At 40.0% G+C, this 18,154-nt stretch overlaps 1 protein-coding gene across 7 annotated transcripts in view; it reads right to left on the bottom strand.

Annotated features, from left to right (window-relative positions):
- The window catches only part of LOC131425997 (uncharacterized), a 399,851-nt gene that overhangs the window by 149,009 nt on the left and 232,688 nt on the right, over positions 1-18,154 (bottom strand). The window contains exon 1 of one of the 7 annotated variants that reach the window (XM_058588370.1): positions 1,021-2,173. The exons of the other annotated variants lie outside the window; for them this stretch is intronic. The gene's annotated coding sequence lies outside the window, so the exon portion shown is untranslated. Of the gene's footprint in view, positions 1-1,020; positions 2,174-18,154 lie in introns of those variants that run through there. 7 annotated transcript variants of the gene reach the window in all.

Here is an 18,154-nt window from a genome sequence, read left to right as displayed (position 1 = left end):
ACAATGCACACAAAGCAAAACCGGAGTACAATCCAATAACTTGTCTAGGAGCTGCTACCCCACCCGCCGTATTCATCAGACTTGGCCCCTTTCTACTACCAATTGCTTTCATCGATAGGCCACGCATTGGCTGAACAGTACTTAGATTCCTACGAAGATGTCGAAAACTGGGTGACTGATTGGTTTGCTTCAAAAGATAAACATTTCTATTGGCGTGGTATCCATAAATTGCCAGAAAGGTGAACAAGATGTGTATATAGCAATGGGTAATACATTGGATAAATTGGTTTTAGTTTCTTATTCAATATTATTGTTCCATTTTAACAAAACCAAACTATCACTTTATATCGGTATACATGACATTTGTACAATTAACAGCTTCTAAGTTACTAAATTTGAAGAAAGGATATGTATTCACTCTTTTTTTGAAAATCAGCTTTGAGTCGAATTTATGTAAAATGGATGGTTTGCCATACTGGAGACGTGTTCAAAGTTTCACTCAAATCGGAACAAGGTAATTAGATTAATTTTACAGTCGTTTCTGTTGTCAAATAATTTCGTTAACTTTTGAAATTGTACGAGGAGTAGGAAGTATTATGTCTTACTAAATATTTAATTGGAAGAATTTCAAAATCTGTACTGCAGCAGAACTGAATAAATCACCTTTTCGATGAAGGTAAAAATAAAATGTTTTAAAATACTAAACAATCAGACGACATGCGGCCGGTAGTCAGACACAACAGACGTGGTCGAATCAATTTGCCACTCCGTTCTACCGTGAATCATCAGAATCGTAATTTGATACGTGCCTGACAATAAAAACCAAACACCGGAGTAGCTCTGTCTCTGACAATAAAAACAAAAAGTCACCCTGACGGAAATCGTCTCTTTTTTAGCACGACGACTCGATAAGATCACACAAATATTTAAGTCTCAATTAGAACTTGTCAAACGGTGGAACCATTCCCACTTCTCTCATCATAAATGTGGATTTCAGAGAAAGATTCGGTCCTCACTCACCTGTCAAGTTTGATCCTAGCCCCGATTTGACAGTATCAAACTGAAGTCAGCGGACACTTGGAAGAGGCTTTCGAGACGCACAATCGACCGCCGAAGTCCGGTGCAATTAAAATGTCGTCCTTGGATCGCACTTCTCTAACAATCTAAAATTGAAACAGTCACTGCCAACGATATCCGCACGTCAATTCCGACACGACAAGCAAATGTTTCACTTGTTTATTCAGTTATTCACACATCATTGTACACGATCGCATCGTACGGCAGTGGGGTGAGGATCCGATTCGGATGGGGACGAGACCGGGACTGGTGCGGAACATGCTTGGATTCGACAAATCTAATTGACCTCCAGTACGAATTATCGGACGCCGCACGCAACTTCACAGCGGGCACGCACGCACAAACACACACACGCGCAAATCCACCTTGCCGTTTTCCTCAGTCCGTTGCTCCGAAGCTTGTAACGATTTCGATCTAATCCAATTACAGTGTGTTGGACCGCCGCACAGCAAACAACGGCATCACACCATAAAAAAATCGTCCACCGCGAGTGGTTCAAACATCAGGAAGCCATTAAAAAAAAGAGACAATTTCTACCTGGTCGTCGCGTACCGTAAATCAAAACCAGCCAAAACCACCGACACTTATGTTTCCGATCATAACTAAACTGACCAACCAAACAAATCGGTTGGGTGTCTTGTTTGCTTTTTTGCGGGCCCCGGGCCCGGCACTCGATCTCGTCACCAACAGTAGCGTGCCTTAATTTATTCACTTGTCAACTTTTATTTTTATTTGCGCGCCGCTACACTTGACAGTAGTAAACACTAAAAACATAAAATCAAACCCATTCACAACGGAGGGAGGTCACGCACGGGCAGCTCCGGGTGGGGAAACAGGCTCGAATTGTCACTCACTAGAATTTCCGAACAATGATGTCTCTTTGTCACAAGCAATCTGTTTTTGTTTTTGTTTTTCTAATGTCGGACTACCAAAATTGAGCTGAGAAACCGAAAACAAAACACTTTTTATTCCGCTGGAAAAAGCGGCGATCCGAAATGGCAGTAAAACAAAACAACACTGGGCTCAAGCAAGGGTACAAGCACAGACCACCGCAACAACGCAACTGAGCAAGCGTTGAGTCGGGTTCGGCTAGAGAACCCCTCGGAATGGAACGAGACGCAAGCAAAGTTGTTCCCCAACCCGCCCGGAGATTGGGCGATTGTGGTGCTGATGCTTGCTTGCTGGACGGCACCGCGTATGCCAATAAAATGAGAGGGAGACAACGAGAACGAGAGAACGCGCGAGCGAACGAATGTTGCGCGGTTCGTCGTTTGCTTACTACAGCTCGTAGCTGCTGCTGTTTCACCGATTGAGGATTTTATGCTGCTGTGCGCGCAAACAATAAACAAACTGGTCACCGCAACTCTGTAGCATAAATTCTTGGAGCGAACAGCGGCAATGCACGCAAAGCATGACACTCACGACTAGGCTAATGTGAGTCCATAAAATAAACGTAAACACACAAACTCCCGATGTCGATGAGTTCTCCGAGCGGAGTTGAAGGAGAGTAGCAGCGACAGTCGAGTGTTCGGTGTTTCGGTAACGCGTATCTTTTCTGAGTGCTACTGAGCGGTGCGCAGTGTTGCCAAGTCAAGCACGGGATTTGTAAAACTTTGAATTTAGTGGATGAATTGAAGTTTTGAAAATATTGCGGGCGGCCCGTCTGGCATAAAGTCATTTGACATAATACCGTTTGACATAACATAATTTTGACGTTTGACATACCATAATGTTACTTGTCATAATAATAACTGGACTCACAATATTTTAATCTAATGTGAAATTTCGTTTGTAGTTCGATCGAGTGATTTTTGCAAGGAAAACACAAACGAAATGTGTGAATTTTATATTCGGTCCAAATAGTTCGATGATATTAGGTGAAATAGCATTTTTATTTTTTTTAATTCTATAGTAAATAAAACGCTATCATTTTATATTAGCAACTCACTTAGTGCTAGCACAATATTCTACTCGTCATAGATGAATCAGGTCGAGACGGCCGAAGGGCAGCGCCCCCGCAGAAATCACCTCTGTCTAGTTGCGGACGTTTGCTCGGATTACTCAAAGCTAGAGGCTATCCCTCAGTTAAAGACTGTCCCAGAAAGTATGGACGCACTTTGATTTCGCTGTAAATAATTCACAAAAGTTAGATATTCAAATTTTATTCGATATACTGATAATATTAGACTACAACAACAGAATATTATTCTCAACATTTGCTACTTAGCCATTGTAGATTAGCTGACGCACCTTCTTGCGAACGTTCCTCATTGAATTCCGTACAGACTTCTTGGCGACAAGTTTTGACACTTTTTTTCCAATCTTTTTCGAACTGTTGAATGGTTTCGGCTGCCGAGACATGTTTCCTAAGATGTGCCTTTGTTAATGCCCACAATTCCTCAATTGGTCGAAGTTGTGAACAATTAGGTGGATTCTTGTCTTTTGGGACGAAAGTGACATTTTTGGTAGTATACCATTCTACCGTTGATTTCGAGTAGTGGCAAGAAGCAAGATCTAGCCAGAAGACAACAGGATCCTTGTGGCTTCGAATCATGGGTAAAAGTCGTTTTTGTAAACATTCCTTGATGTATATTTCGCTGTTCATTGAAGCAGTGGTGATGAAGGGTTTCGAAATCTTACCGCAGCTACAAATTGCTTGCCAGACCATAGCTTTCAATCGATGTCTCGCACTGGTTTGACACTTGCCCTTCTCGCACCGTATAATATTGTGGTTCCGGCAAGGATTTGTAATCGAGTGTCACGTAGGTTTCGTCGTCCATGATTATGCAGTTCAAATTTCCAGCAAGAATCGTATTGTACAGTTTTCGAACCCTCGGCCTGATCGATGCTTCATGTTTCGGACTACGTTTTGGTTGTTTCTGCTTCTTATAGGTTCGAATATTCAAATGTTCTTTAGCAGGAACACCTTCAGTATACGTTTATCCAACTGAGGGTTAGCAGGACCTTTTTTTCGACCCGTTTTCGGTTTATCCTCAAAGGTGTTATCCTCACCGAACTTCCTGATATCTTTCTCAGTGACAGTCCGCGTTCTGTGCACCATTTGTACACAATTTTTCGACGTTGTTCTGCTGAAAGTCCACGCATTTCGAAACAAACTAATGAAAACGAATAAACAACTGCACAAGTGGTTAGAGAAGAGTGTAGACAACAGGACACAACCATAAAAATTGACAGATTCTGAACCATTGCGCAATGGCAGCGCTTTTTGGTTGCGTCCATACTTTCTGGGACAGTCTTTAAGTCCGAACGAGCGGTAGTGAGGTCTAACCTGCGAACCGGGTGTACTTCTGCAACCCTCTTTTGTTCTGTATTATTAGTGTGTGTGTTAAAATAAGTGTGTCGTGAATTCGTCGTACTTTAGTATAGGTGCACCGTTACAATTCTGGAAGTAAAGGATTGAAACCATGGGCAGTTCACACATTATATCAACTTATGAGAACGATTTTAGATATTCAGAAGTGTGAAAAAATGTGTTAGTTTTATTCGTAGTCAGGTCACACGGTATCAAACTGTTTCCCGTTCTCGTAAATGTGACGTGCGAGGATAAACCACCGATTCAGATCCCCAGATTAGACAGTTTTAAATTGTGGATCGCAGCATTATCTTATTGAGAAACTTAAAGTAGGTAATGTCAGAGTCTCTGACATTACCTACTTCAAGTTTCTCAATAAGAATGACTCAGAGACATAACCGCGAGATTGACATAGGACTGCTGTCGAGCCAAATAAAAATTCTGTGTCTCAATACTACTTCAAATCAAGCAGCTGATACTTCGATTTTTTCGAAGATGTTCTTTGTGATATTTTTGAGCTTCTGAAAAGGACAATTTAAATAAACAACAAACAGAGACCACTCTGGTTTTTAGGCACTCTACATTAAACAAGTGCAAATAAAACCAACGTTAATGTGCCATGTGTTCGAGAAACATGAACAGTGTTCAGTGTCGGAGAAAATTAATCAATTTTCTTCATTCAAGTTTAGAAATCTCGGCGTTCATTAGCATTATGTAAGTTTCTTTCGCTGAAATATGTAAACCTGAAATAATATGATCAACAATATATTTTTTATATTTTTCCGACTTTCGACTTCTGATCCTTTGTTTTTGAGTGAAATACAGTGAACAGTGTAAAACTTTAGAGAAATAATATATGTTACGGCTTTGCACTAAGCTAATTATTAGATCTCTTGATATGAATATTTCAAAAGAAGAATAATTCTTATAGCACTTCGTGGAAGAACCCTTAGAAGGGTCGATTTGTTGATTTATTTCTGGCTTTCAGAAGGGCAGAATTGCGAAATTTGGTACGAAGTTTCCACTGCGAAAAGTACGCAAAGCTGAACAAATTATTCTAAATTTGCACTATACTGATAATTTTTATCTCCGATTTGCAAAGAAGTAGTCTTTAAAGTTCTTTAATTAACATTTAGAGCCCTTAGAAGGGCCGAATTGTGCCAAATTCCTCGCTGTTGTTTACTTTTCGGTATACTTTACTTCAATGCAAACGACCAGCAGCTGGACGATGATGTAATCTTTCCTTTTTGAAGTGAAACCCACACTGCAAACGTCCCACCGAAAAAATAAAACAGTTGTTTTTCTGCGTCTAGGCTTGAGAAACAAAGCCTCATATTCGCCATTGACTGCAGCACTAGTTGAATAATGCCGGGTATACTCGATGTGTCAATCATAGACTGAACAATACGATTCGGTTGAATTTTATGAATTAAAGAAAATACTCAAACATAAAACAATTTATCAGGAAATAAAATCTGGAGTATCAACTTACCAGATCTACAGTTGTAAATAGTTCTGAGTGCAGTCAGATCAACCGGAAACCGAAACCAGGAACCGATATTGTCCAAATAAATGTGTAAGGTCATCAACTAACAGGACCCCTCTCGATTCCCGTCCCTGTCCACCATCTTCATTGGACTAACAAGATCTTTTTTGTCACTGACCTTTTCGTTCCCCCTTCTCTGTCGCTTCACCATCTCGATGGCAACTAATTAGATCTCTATCGTTTTCAGACATTTTGTTCCCACATCCCCTTTTAACCCCGTTTCCACAATATTTACTTTTTTTTATTCTCTTCCGCAACATCACCATTATCGTCCACGGAAGACCGCTCCAGCCGAAAACCAGCATGCGGGCCACCCGCCGGGCCTTCGTAGCCTGAGGGTGTTTCCCGCGGACCCACACGGACCGAAGGATGCGGCCAACATGGATATTCGCCAACGCCATATGGAAGACCCTCATCCAATATTCAATTCACCTCACCTGCTGAAAGCTGAATTGTCGAGAATTCACTACCCCGATACTACATTACATAATGAAACTATTCTAGTTTTAAGTTAGTCGTAATTAAGATTAGTAAATACCCTTGGCATCTTAGAGCTTAAGCAGTGTGCCTAAAAATTATATTATGATGTTGAATAAAAAAAATACTAACAGGACCTATTATAAAAGTTTTGAGCCGAGCTGAAAAGTTTTACGTTGTGTTCCGCATCGTCGCTGCAAATGACGGGTTAATTTATTTTACACTCATCACCCTAACATTACGGAGCTGTATAAAGTTCACTAGGAATATATGGAATCATAAAACTTTTCCATTTCAATTTTAGTTTGTAAAAATCGGTCCGGCCATCATCTTAGAGGGATCGATTTTAGTTCCGGATTTTTGAGTGTATGACTTTTACTTCCGGGGTTTCCGGAACCGAAAACCGGGAACAGATATAGCCGAAATAATTTTGTATGACCTTCGACTAGCAACCTGCATTGACATTGAAATAGCGCGTCTTTGACCGTTACTTCGAGCACTTTTGTTTTCAAATATATCGCTCGTTCAACCATCGATTAAACCTGAATCACAGGATCCACCAAAAAGCTCTGTATGAATTATATCAATAATTCGAAATCATTTTAGTAATAGCCGTTCAACCGAGAAGGTTGTGTATAGAAGCGTACAGTTTAATAACGCTGGTTAGTTTACACGCGTTAAATACGACAACGGTTGAACTACAGGTAGAGACCTGTTGGCAGCAGCCGTTAAAACGTAAAATCGTGCTGCATAAGAGAGCCCTAGTGCTGGGCCAAGCTGGTGAAGGAAACAACAAAGGGCGTTTCCCAAGCTCTGCCCAGGCCACAATATACAGCCACAAGTGCTGAGCAGGAGAGTGCAAAGGCACATTGAAGAAGAAGAGTGCAAAGGCACACAGAAGCAGGAGAGTGCAAAGGCACACCGGTGCGAAGGCACTTCGGTGCAGAAGCATATCGGTGCGGAGCACAAGGAAGAAGGAGACAAGACAACTCGGTCTTTCCACTGCCATACAACACGCAGGTATACACCGGTGACCTGCGCTGGTTGCAGCTGGCGAAGACAAAAGTAAATCGGAAATCGAGTGGTGCTGGATGTCAGGTAGCAGTAGCATCACATCCAACAATCAGCAACCAACAAGAACATTTAGAGCAACGAGGATCTACACGGCAGTGCAACGGAGATAGACAACAATTTCAAGGTAGAAGTTTTTTCTTTTCCTTTTGATTGAGTACTGTGTAGTGTTGGTTTCATTTATTATTTTAAAGTTTGATTAAAAATTTTAATGTGATGGATGAATCCATGGACGTAAATCCTAGCATGAATCCGATACCCCCACGAACGAAAAAATATCAGGAGAGCTCTTCTGGGCCTTGGATAGTCTTTTTTAGACGTATATCAAAGCCATTAAACATTTACCAAATTTCTAAAGGTTTGACATCACGATACTCTTCAATCAAAGAGATCATAAAAGTAAATAACGATAAAATTCGTGTTGTGGTAAATAATTTGAAACACGCGAATGATATTGTCTCTTCGGAACATTTCATTAAAGAGTATAAAGTTTACATACCCTCCAAAGATGTCGAAATTGACGGTGTTGTTACCGAAGCGAGTCTTTCGGTAGATGATTTACTCAAGCATGGTGTTGGTCGTTTCAAGAACTCTATGCTTGAGGGTGTGAAAATACTGGAGTGCAAACAACTGTACTCAGTAGTTTATGAAGAGGGAAAAAAGTTTATCGCCCATCAGACTCGTTTCGAGTGACATTTGCCGGATCTGCGTTGCCGTCCCATGTCTATGTCGATAAAATTCGCCTCCCTGTTCGGCTTTTTGTTCCAAATGTAATGAATTGTACGAACTGCAAAAAATTCGGACACACAGCTACTTACTGTAGCAATAAACCAAAATGTATTAAGTGTGAAGGACCTCATAAAGATAATGATTGCAACAAGGAAATTGAAAAATGTATTTATTGTGGGGAAAGTCCTCATGAAGATATTTCAGTATGCACTGCATTTAAAGTGCACAAAGACAAAATTAAGCTTTCTTTAAAAGCACGTTCTAAGCGCACATATGCAGAAATGCTTAAAACGGTCATTGATGTCCCCCCTTTGGAAACCGAAAACGGGTTTTCAAATCTAGAGGAACCAGAGGACTCTGACTCTGACGAAAATAGTGAAGGTAATTCGTTTATCACTACCCAAGGGTCAGTCAAGAGAAAGAAGTCTTCTTCCAAATTACCAAAAAAGACACCTAAAATTTCATCTTCAAAAAAAGATCCCCGTGTTAAACAAAAAAAGTCAAAACCAAAGACTGTGCCTCCTGGTTTGTCAAATTCACAAACCAATCCAGGATCTAGCACAGAAAAAGATAATAATCCAGTGGGCTCCATTTTACAGCCACCAACAGGATTACTGAAGTTTTCGGAAATTGTTGAATGGATTTTCTCAGCATTCAATATATCTGAACCCTTAAAGACCCTCATAATGGCATTCCTTCCAATAGCTAGAACTTTTTTGAAGCAGTTATCAGCTCAATGGCCAATTGTCTCAGGTTTTGTATCTTTTGATGGATAATTTATCACCCGCCACAAATGATACAATCACTGTCCTGCAGTGGAATTGTCGAAGCATCATGCCAAAACTTGATTCATTTAAGGTTTTGTTGCATAGTCAAAAATGTGATGTATTTGCTTTGTGTGAAACATGGCTTACATCAAACATAGCCTTAAATTTTAATGACTTTAACATTATACGTCTCGATAGAGACTCTCCGTATGGTGGAGTGCTTTTGGGAATTAAGAAATGCTATTCCTTTTATAGATTAAACATCCCTTCAACTTCTAGTATAGAAGTTGTTGCTTGCCAAATAAACATTAAAGGCAAAGATATTTGCATAGCTTCGGTTTATATTCCTCCAAAAGCACAAGTTGGACAGCGACAGCTTAATGAAATGGTTGAAGCCCTTCCTGCTCCACGATTGATTCTGGGAGATTTAAATTCGCACGGTATTATGTGGGGTTCCGTTTACAATGATAGCAGATCATCTTTAATACAAAACATTTGTGACAATTTTAGCATGACGGTATTAAATATGGGTAGCATGACACGGATCCCAAGACCTCCAGCACGCCCAAGTGCTTTAGATCTATCTCTTTGCTCAACATCAATTCGACTAGATTGCACCTGGAAAATATTGCCTGATTTACACGGTAGCGATCATTTACCAATCATCATCTCAATTAGCTGTAACAAATGTATTGCTAATTCAGCTAGTATTCCATATGATTTGACAAAAAATATCGACTGGATTAAATACCAAAGTAGAATCTCTAGTATTTTGAATTCAATGGAAGAGCTCCCTCCACTTGAAGAATATGACTTCCTCGTTTGTTCGATTCTGGAGGCCGCAGAACAATCCCAAACTAAACGCTTTCCAGGGCCAACGACTAACAGAAGGCCTCCCAACCCCTGGTGGGACAAAAAGTGCTCAGAGGCTAAACTCGCAAAACAAAATGCTTGCAAGACGTTTCTAAAACGGGGAGGAGGAACTCCTCAGAATTTTGAAAAACTTATGGTTTTAGAAACCAAGTACAAGAGCATACTTCGAGCCAAAAAATGTAGCTATTGGAGACATTTTGTCGAAGGTTTGTCAAGAGAAACCTCAATGAGCACTCTTTGGAATACGGCCAGACGAATGAGGAATCGTAACGTGGGCAATGAGAGTGATGAATACTCGAACCGATGGATATTTGACTTTGCTAGGAAAGTTTGCCCAGATTCTGTTCCTACGCAGAGCATTATACGGGAATCTCCTCCAAATAATGGTTTTATTAATAACCCATTTTCAATGATGGAATTTTCTATAGCACTCTTGTCTTGTAACAATAACGCCCCTGGGTTGGACAGAATTAAATTCAACTTGGTGAAGAATCTGCCCGACCTCGCAAAAAGACGTTTGTTGGAATTGTTCAACAAGTTTCTTGAGCAAAATATTGTTCCACCTGACTGGAGACAAGTGAAAGTTATCGCCATTCAAAAGCCGGGGAAACCAGCTTCCAATCACAACTCATATAGACCCATTGCGATGTTGTCCTGCATCAGAAAATTGTTCGAAAAAATTATTCTACGACGTCTCGACACTTGGGTCGAGACGAACGGTTTGTTGTCAGATACTCAGTTTGGCTTCCGTAGAAATAAAGGGACGAATGATTGCCTTGCATTACTTTCGTCTGACATCCAAATTGCCTTCGCTCAAAAGCAACAAATGGCATCTGTATTTTTAGACATTAAAGGAGCATTTGATTCAGTTTCCATTGATGTTCTTTCAGACAAGCTCCACCAACATGGACTTCCAGCGGTTATAAATAATTATTTGCACAACCTTTTGTCAGAGAAGTGCATGTATTTTTCACATGGCGATTTGGCAACATTCAGAATTAGCTACATGGGTCTCCCGCAAGGCTCATGCCTCAGTCCGCTCCTCTATAATTTTTACGTGAATGACATTGACAGCTGTCTAGTAACCCCATGTACACTAAGACAATTGGCAGATGATGGCGTGGTTTCAGTTACTGGGCCCAAAACTATTGATCTGCATAAACCATTGCAAGATACCTTAGATAACTTGTCCGTTTGGGCTGTTCATCTTGGTATCGAATTCTCTGCGGAGAAAACAGAGTTAGTCGTCTTTTCAAGAAAGCATGATCCCGCGCAGCTTCAGCTCCATATGATGGGAAGAATGATCCAACAGGTTTTAACTTTTAAATACCTCGGGGTGTGGTTCGATTCCAAATGCACGTGGGGAGGACACATTAGGTATCTGATAACGAAATGCCAACAAAGAGTAAATTTTCTTCGAACAATAACAGGATCTTGGTGGGGTTCTCATCCGCAAGATCTAATAAAATTGTATCAAACAACGATACTTTCAGTGATGGAATATGGATGCGTTTGTTTTCGTTCCGCTGCAAACTCTCATATTATCAAACTTGAGCGAATTCAGTACCGTTGTTTGCGAATTGCCTTAGGCTGCATGCATTCGACACATACAATGAGTCTTGAAGTTCTGGCGGGAGTTCTTCCATTAAAAGATCGATTTTGGGAGCTTTCATCACGCCTGCTAATAAGATGTGAGGTGCTGAATCCCATGGTAATTAATAATTTCGAACGACTAGTCTAGCTTCGATCTCAAACAAAATTTATGACAGTATATTTTAACCATATGTCACAGGAAATCAACCCTTCAAGATATATTCCTATCCGTGTCAGCATCCTAAGTGCCCCTGACTCAACTTTATTTTTCGATACATCCATGCAGCGTGAAGTGCGTGGAATCCCGGATCATCTACGCTCGACGGAAATCCCAAAAATATTTTCAAGTAAGTTCAGGCATATTGACTCTGAGAAAATGTTTTACACGGACGGATCGCGAATTGAAGAAGCGACAGGGTTTGGTATGTTCAACAATAATGTTTCGGCCTCATTTAGGCTTCAAGAACCTGCATGTGTTTATATAGCAGAGCTAGCAGCAGTTCATTATAGTTTGAGTGTAATCGTCACATTATCTCCAAACCATTATTTCCTCTTCACAGATAGTCTGAGTGCAATTGAAGCCATTCGCTCAAACGCTGCTGGCAAAAATGAACCGTTTTTCCTGGGCAAAATAAAACAGTGCCTGAACGACATATTGAACAATAATTATCTAATCACTATAGTCTGGGTCCCGGCTCATTGCTCCATTCCTGGCAATGAAAGAGCCGATATTTTAGCCAAACGTGGTGCTATTGAGGGTGAAATTTATGAGCGACCGATTGCTTTCAGCGAATTCTATAGCTCGTCTCGCCAAAGAACACTTGCCAGCTGGCAAGCATCTTGGGATAGAGATGATCTGGGTCGGTGGATGCACTCAATTATTCCGAAAATATCGACAAAGGCATGGTTCAGGGGACTGGATGTGAGTAGGGATTTCATTCGTGTGATGTCCAGACTCATGTCCAATCACTACACGTTAGATGCACATCTCGTTCGAATTGGGCTCTCCGAGACTAATCATTGTGCTTGCGGAGAAGGTTATCGGGATATTGATCATGTCGTTTGGACATGCGTGGAGTATCGTGATGTCAGATCTCAACTAATAAATTCTTTGCGTACCCAAGGTAGACTATCCAATATCCCAGTTCGAGACATTCTTGCTTGTCGTGACCTTTCATACATGAAACTTATTTATCATTTCATAAAGAAAATTGGAGTTTCAATTTAATAAGGGCCCCTTTTAAGACTTAGTTCTGATCCCAGCTGCGTCCATGAGTTCAACCAATAGCTAAATTAGAATAAAAATTATGTAATGATACAAACAAACTCGAAACAGTTTATGAAATTATCAACAAAATGTCTGAAAATAACAGCTTATTTTATAATTTATAGAAGTTAATCGTTTGGTTCAAATAATATTTCCGAGTAGATTTCATAATTAATGACGAGTTACCTAAGATGATATTTAAGCTATAAGAGAATATGTTTTAATAAATTCAAAACGTTGTGACTATGTTAGAATTAAATTAGGATAAGAATATTTTGTAAAAGTGATGCTACGGCGAAGAAAAACTTATGTAAACTGCCTTAAGAAATAAACGTATTTATGAAAAAATAATTCGAAATCTTCCAAATGCTAATCGCAAAAATTCACTATTGTGAACTATTTGGCAACCGGGCTGACACGGTGCACGATCGCCTCGTCACCGAATGGAAAGCCTCATCACTCATCTGTGAGTACCTTTGGTGAGTTGTTTCGCTACTGAAATGTGCTATAGCCATGCGATCGAAGACGACGTCGTGGTGTCTCTCCGTTCGATTTCCGCGCTTATTTAAAAAGGTAATTCCAAATGTAATGCACTACAAGGTACCTGAGATACCTAACATAGATGCGTGTGTAGTTTCAAACACTTTGCGGAGGGGCTGACTCCGCTCAGACTCCACCGAACGAACGGATGCGGTAGAATAATTAAGGCACTTCGAAGAAACATTACCGGAGCGATGGGTAATTCTGATGCGGGGCGATCTCGACCGTCTGTCTCTTCTACTACCCCGTGAAGATTCTCTCTGTTCGAGGTAGAAAAAGGAAGTCGCGGTTGAAGGTTGAGTCAGAAATAATGCTCCCCCTCTGACCACTAACCACCCTCGTACACGACCGATCGATTGGTGTGTTTTTTTTTGCTCAATTGTATGTTAAAAAGTGACCGCGGTTCATGACATTCTAGGGGGGTTTGACCTGCTGTGATCCCACGACGGTTCGATTTTATTGCGACTCAACTCCAGGAAACGACCAAGGATCTCTCGTCAGACTGGGGCTCACCTGAAAGCAAAGAAGAAAGATATTGTTTAGTACTTATTCAAATTTAGGTTCGCGTATTTGAAACAATGAAATCGCGTACATTTCCGAAGGTCTCGAAAACACACACATAAACTCGTTCGATCGTCGAGTAGCGATGGCCCTCTCTTCGGCACCATCAGGTAAGCAAAACATAACAATTACTACCATCAATAAAACATCTTCGCGGGGTGCTAAACCCATCGTTCCGCTCGTGTCTTCTCCCCTCGGGGGGAATAAATAGGCTGTCCTAATGAATCCTCTGAACCCGGGTATCTTCACGAACGTACAATCATAACAATACGCGTACAGCTCTATTTCATTTTAGTTTTTTTTTTCAATAAAGGTCCGAATGCCCCGACTAGACTCTGTCTCATTAACATACAATGTTATGTATCACAACAACAACAATAACAATAACAACAGCAACAACAAAAGACAGAGATAAAAAAACGAGATCGTCTTCACGGGAAAACAAAACAATTAAACAACCGTAAAAAGGTACAGGAAAATAGTACACTCCTATTTCCGATTTTAGAAAAAAAACCTCACTAATCAAGTAGAAGAAGCAGAAGAAAAGAAAAAATCAAAAACAAAATGATGTTTAGCTATCTGGGTCTCTTGAGTCATGTTTGTCGGGTGAAAACGAAAGTTTCTTTGTTCGGATGTTCGGTTGGATTCGCGCACCCTGAGGCGGCCGGCTTCGGTTACATAAGTTGAAATTCCCTGAGAGGGTGTGTGTGCAGTGCTCATAAGGAAGGTCATGGCATGCCGTTTTGACACCTACCCAGTCAGTCAGTCGGTCGAAGCCCGAAGTGGAATTAGTCAGATAGGGGCCCCAGCTTGAGATGAAGACATTTGATTGTCTAGCCTAGCTAGATGGCAAAATTGCAGAAGCATGAAACTTTGTCATTCGATGGTTGCTGCCCGAAAGGTCGTCGTGGAATGACTCGTGTTGCTCGAGCTTGGGCGAGAAGGTGATGTGCTCTGACGGTTGAGAAATATAGGTTCAACTATGGGAACACTGTCTCACATTCGCTTTACATGCCTCAGTAGGGCAGATGTAAGCCTTGATTGCTTTACATCTGCTCTAAATGAACATACAAGGCTTACGTAAGGCTTGGTGATCTTTTGTTCAACAAATTCATCAGAGTTGAGACAAAAATGTTTATATCAGAGTTAAACTTCATGACCTCTACAGTTAGTCATATCCATTGTTTTGTTTGATTATCCTTTCTACTGGCTCCAGCAGACTGACATCTAGACGATAGAAAATTTACATATTGTCATTCGGACTTTGAGGCAGGTTAAACAAAGCGTGCATAATGTTGGTCAAATATAAGATATATACATTACTCCTTTTACACGGGACTTACGTACCAAGCATAATAAGAAAATAATAATGAAATTTGGGAAAAACACATACCTTGGAAAATTCTTGTAAAAACACGCGCAGCTTCGTATATCTGCGTAGAACAAACCAATAACTTCACATGTGAAAATTAACCGCCTAGCTTTGAAAATACGTGTAAGAAGAAAGCGCTTAAAAACACCGTGAAAAAACAACCCGGTAACTTTGGAAATCCTTGCACAAAAAAAACACGCAATTTTAGAGATCTGCATGGCAATAAAAATAGATTGGGTTCGAAAATCCGCGTGAAAAAAAGAATAACTTTTGAAATTCGTGTACAAAAATTGCAAAACTCCGGAAAATCACGTAAAAAAGTGTAACTTCCCGTGAACGAAAACGCGTAGCTTCAGAAACTCACATTAACAATCCGCGTAAAAAATCGCCTTACTTTAGAAATCCGCGTCACAAGAAACCTCATAAAAAGACACGTAACTTCGAAATTCCGCGTAAAAACAAATCGCGTAAGTTCAGAAATCCGCATAAAACAATAAACCGTGTAACTTCGGAAATCTACTTGGAAAAATCGCTTAACTTAGGAAATTTGCCATGAAAAATCCGTGTAACTTCGGAAATCCGCTTGAAAAACTGCTTAACTTTTAAAAACCCGCTTATGTTTTAAAGCGTAATGGAATGCAAAAAAAAATCCGTGCAAAAAAAAAACGACAAAATAAACGAGTAGCATCGGAAATTCACATAACGTCAGAGATCTACGTCAGAGAAACGAATTACTTAAATTCACGTGAAAAAAATCGCGTAACTTCGGGAATTTGCATTGAAGAACATTGTAACGTAACGTAACGTAACATCGAAAATGAGCGTAACAAAAATAAAGGAAACTCCTAAAATCCGTGTAAAAAGCGTGAAGCATAAAAAAACGCACGACAAATTACTAAACTTCGGTAATTTGTGTAACTTTGGAATCTCTGTAAAAAACGCGTAACTTTGAAATCAGCCTGAAAAACAGACGTAACTTCGGAAATTCGTGCAAAAAGGGACCGCATATGAAGATACGTAAAACGAGGCCAGGAAATTTCGGAAATCCGTGTAGAAAAAACCACGTAACTTCTAAAAACCCGTGAACAAAATATGTCTCACTTCGGAAATTCACAAAACATCGAAATTCCGTGTGAAAAACCGCCTAACTTCGGAAATTCGCGTAGAAAAAACGTAGCTTTAGAATCCCGCGAACAAAACACTCGTAGAATAGGGAATCTGTGAGAGAAAAATGCGCGTTAAAAGAAACACTTGGAAATTCGCGTAAATAAAAACGTTTAATCCACGTAAAAAACATCACAGTACAAACAACGTAAAAAGACTGCGAAATTTCGTAACATAAAAAGTGTAACTTTTGAAATCTGCATAAACAAACCACGTAACTTTAGATATTCGTTTAGAAAAAAAAACCGTATAGGAAAACACGTAAAAAGACCGCGTGACTGTGAAATTAAAACAACGTAGGTTCGAAAATTCATACAAAAATCGCGTGATTTCGGAAATTTGTTTAATACATTGAATGACTTCGGAAATCCGCGAAAACAAAAACAACAAAAAACAAATGACTGACTTTGGAATTTCGCGTGAAAAGAAACGTTATAAAAAAACGCGCAACTTCGGAAATCGGCATGAAAAAAAGAACGGGTAACTTCGAAAACCCGTGCCTATCTTCGGAAATCCGTGTAAATAACCTCACAAAAAACGCGTAGCTTTGGACATTAGCATAGTAAAAGCAGCCACGAAAAAAAACGTGTAACTTCGGAAATCTCTGTTATCACGAAAATCCGTGTAAAAAAGTGTATAGCTACGGAAACCGGAAAAAAGTAACTTCGGAAATTTGCATTAAAAATCCGCATGATTTTGAAATTCCGCATAAAAAGAAACCTTATAAAACCGCGTAAAAACGACTACGTAACTCCAGAAATTTGAGTAACTTCGAATATCCGCGTTTCTTCGAAAATTCGCGAAAAATAAGCGCGTAACTTCGGAAATTTGTATTAAAAATCCGCGTAACTTCGAACATGCGTTTGAAAACCAAGTCTAGCTTTGGAAGTAGTAAAGCCTCATGAAAAACCGCGTGAAAAAGATTGCATAACTTCAGAAATTCACATGAAAAAATCCGTGCGACTTCGGAAAACCGTGTAAAAAACACCGCGTAACTTCGGAAATCCACGTAAAGAGACGATTCAAATGAGAGGCATTATCACTAGGTGAATTAAGAAGCGGGGTTTCACTTATTTGTGAAATAGATATTCTATCGTGTTCTCGAAATGTGTGTTTTAGGATGAAAAGCACATCTTTATCTGAATGTTAGGAGTTTCCCGTAATAAATTTGGGAACACAGTTCGCTTTCAGTCGTCGTTAAAACAAAACCGCTTACGATCGCTACGGAAGAAACCAAGTACAGTATTGTGTAGTGAACAATAGAACGACCTCGAAAATGAGTGAACCAAACGAACAAAAGCTACCGCCGACATGAAAGAATACAATTGTTGTTGACTTCAGGCAGTGCAAAATTCGACCTTCGATACGAGAACTTGAAGGTTTGTTTAAGGAGCAAATGCATCTTGACATTAAAAGTGTGCATTTACTTCAATGCAATAAGATAAATAATGTTGTTTATATCCAGTTTTATAAGGAGTTGGATGCAATTCAATTCGCATAAGACAATAACAATGTGCACTATGTGGAGCACGAGAACATTAAGTACAACATTCCAGTATATATAGAAGATAGTGCTATAGAAGTGCGTCTGCATTTACTTCCATCAAGCGTCATCGATCCTTATATTCGTAAACCTATGTCCCAATACGGAGAGATATTCTCTATCGAAAAAGAAAAGTGGAAGAACTTTTTCCCCGGTGTTCTAAATGGCGCACGTTTGTTACGCATGCGCTTGAAGAGGCCTGTTGGCGCGAAATCTCTGGACGGACCACTGCTGCCGATTAGGTCAACTACCACCACACGT

The sequence above is a fragment of the Malaya genurostris genome, chromosome 1 (assembly GCF_030247185.1).
Source record: "Malaya genurostris strain Urasoe2022 chromosome 1, Malgen_1.1, whole genome shotgun sequence".
NCBI lineage: Eukaryota > Metazoa > Arthropoda > Insecta > Diptera > Culicidae > Malaya > Malaya genurostris.
The sequence above is the reverse complement of the archived record's forward strand: the minus strand, read 5'-3'. Positions and strand labels throughout refer to the sequence as shown.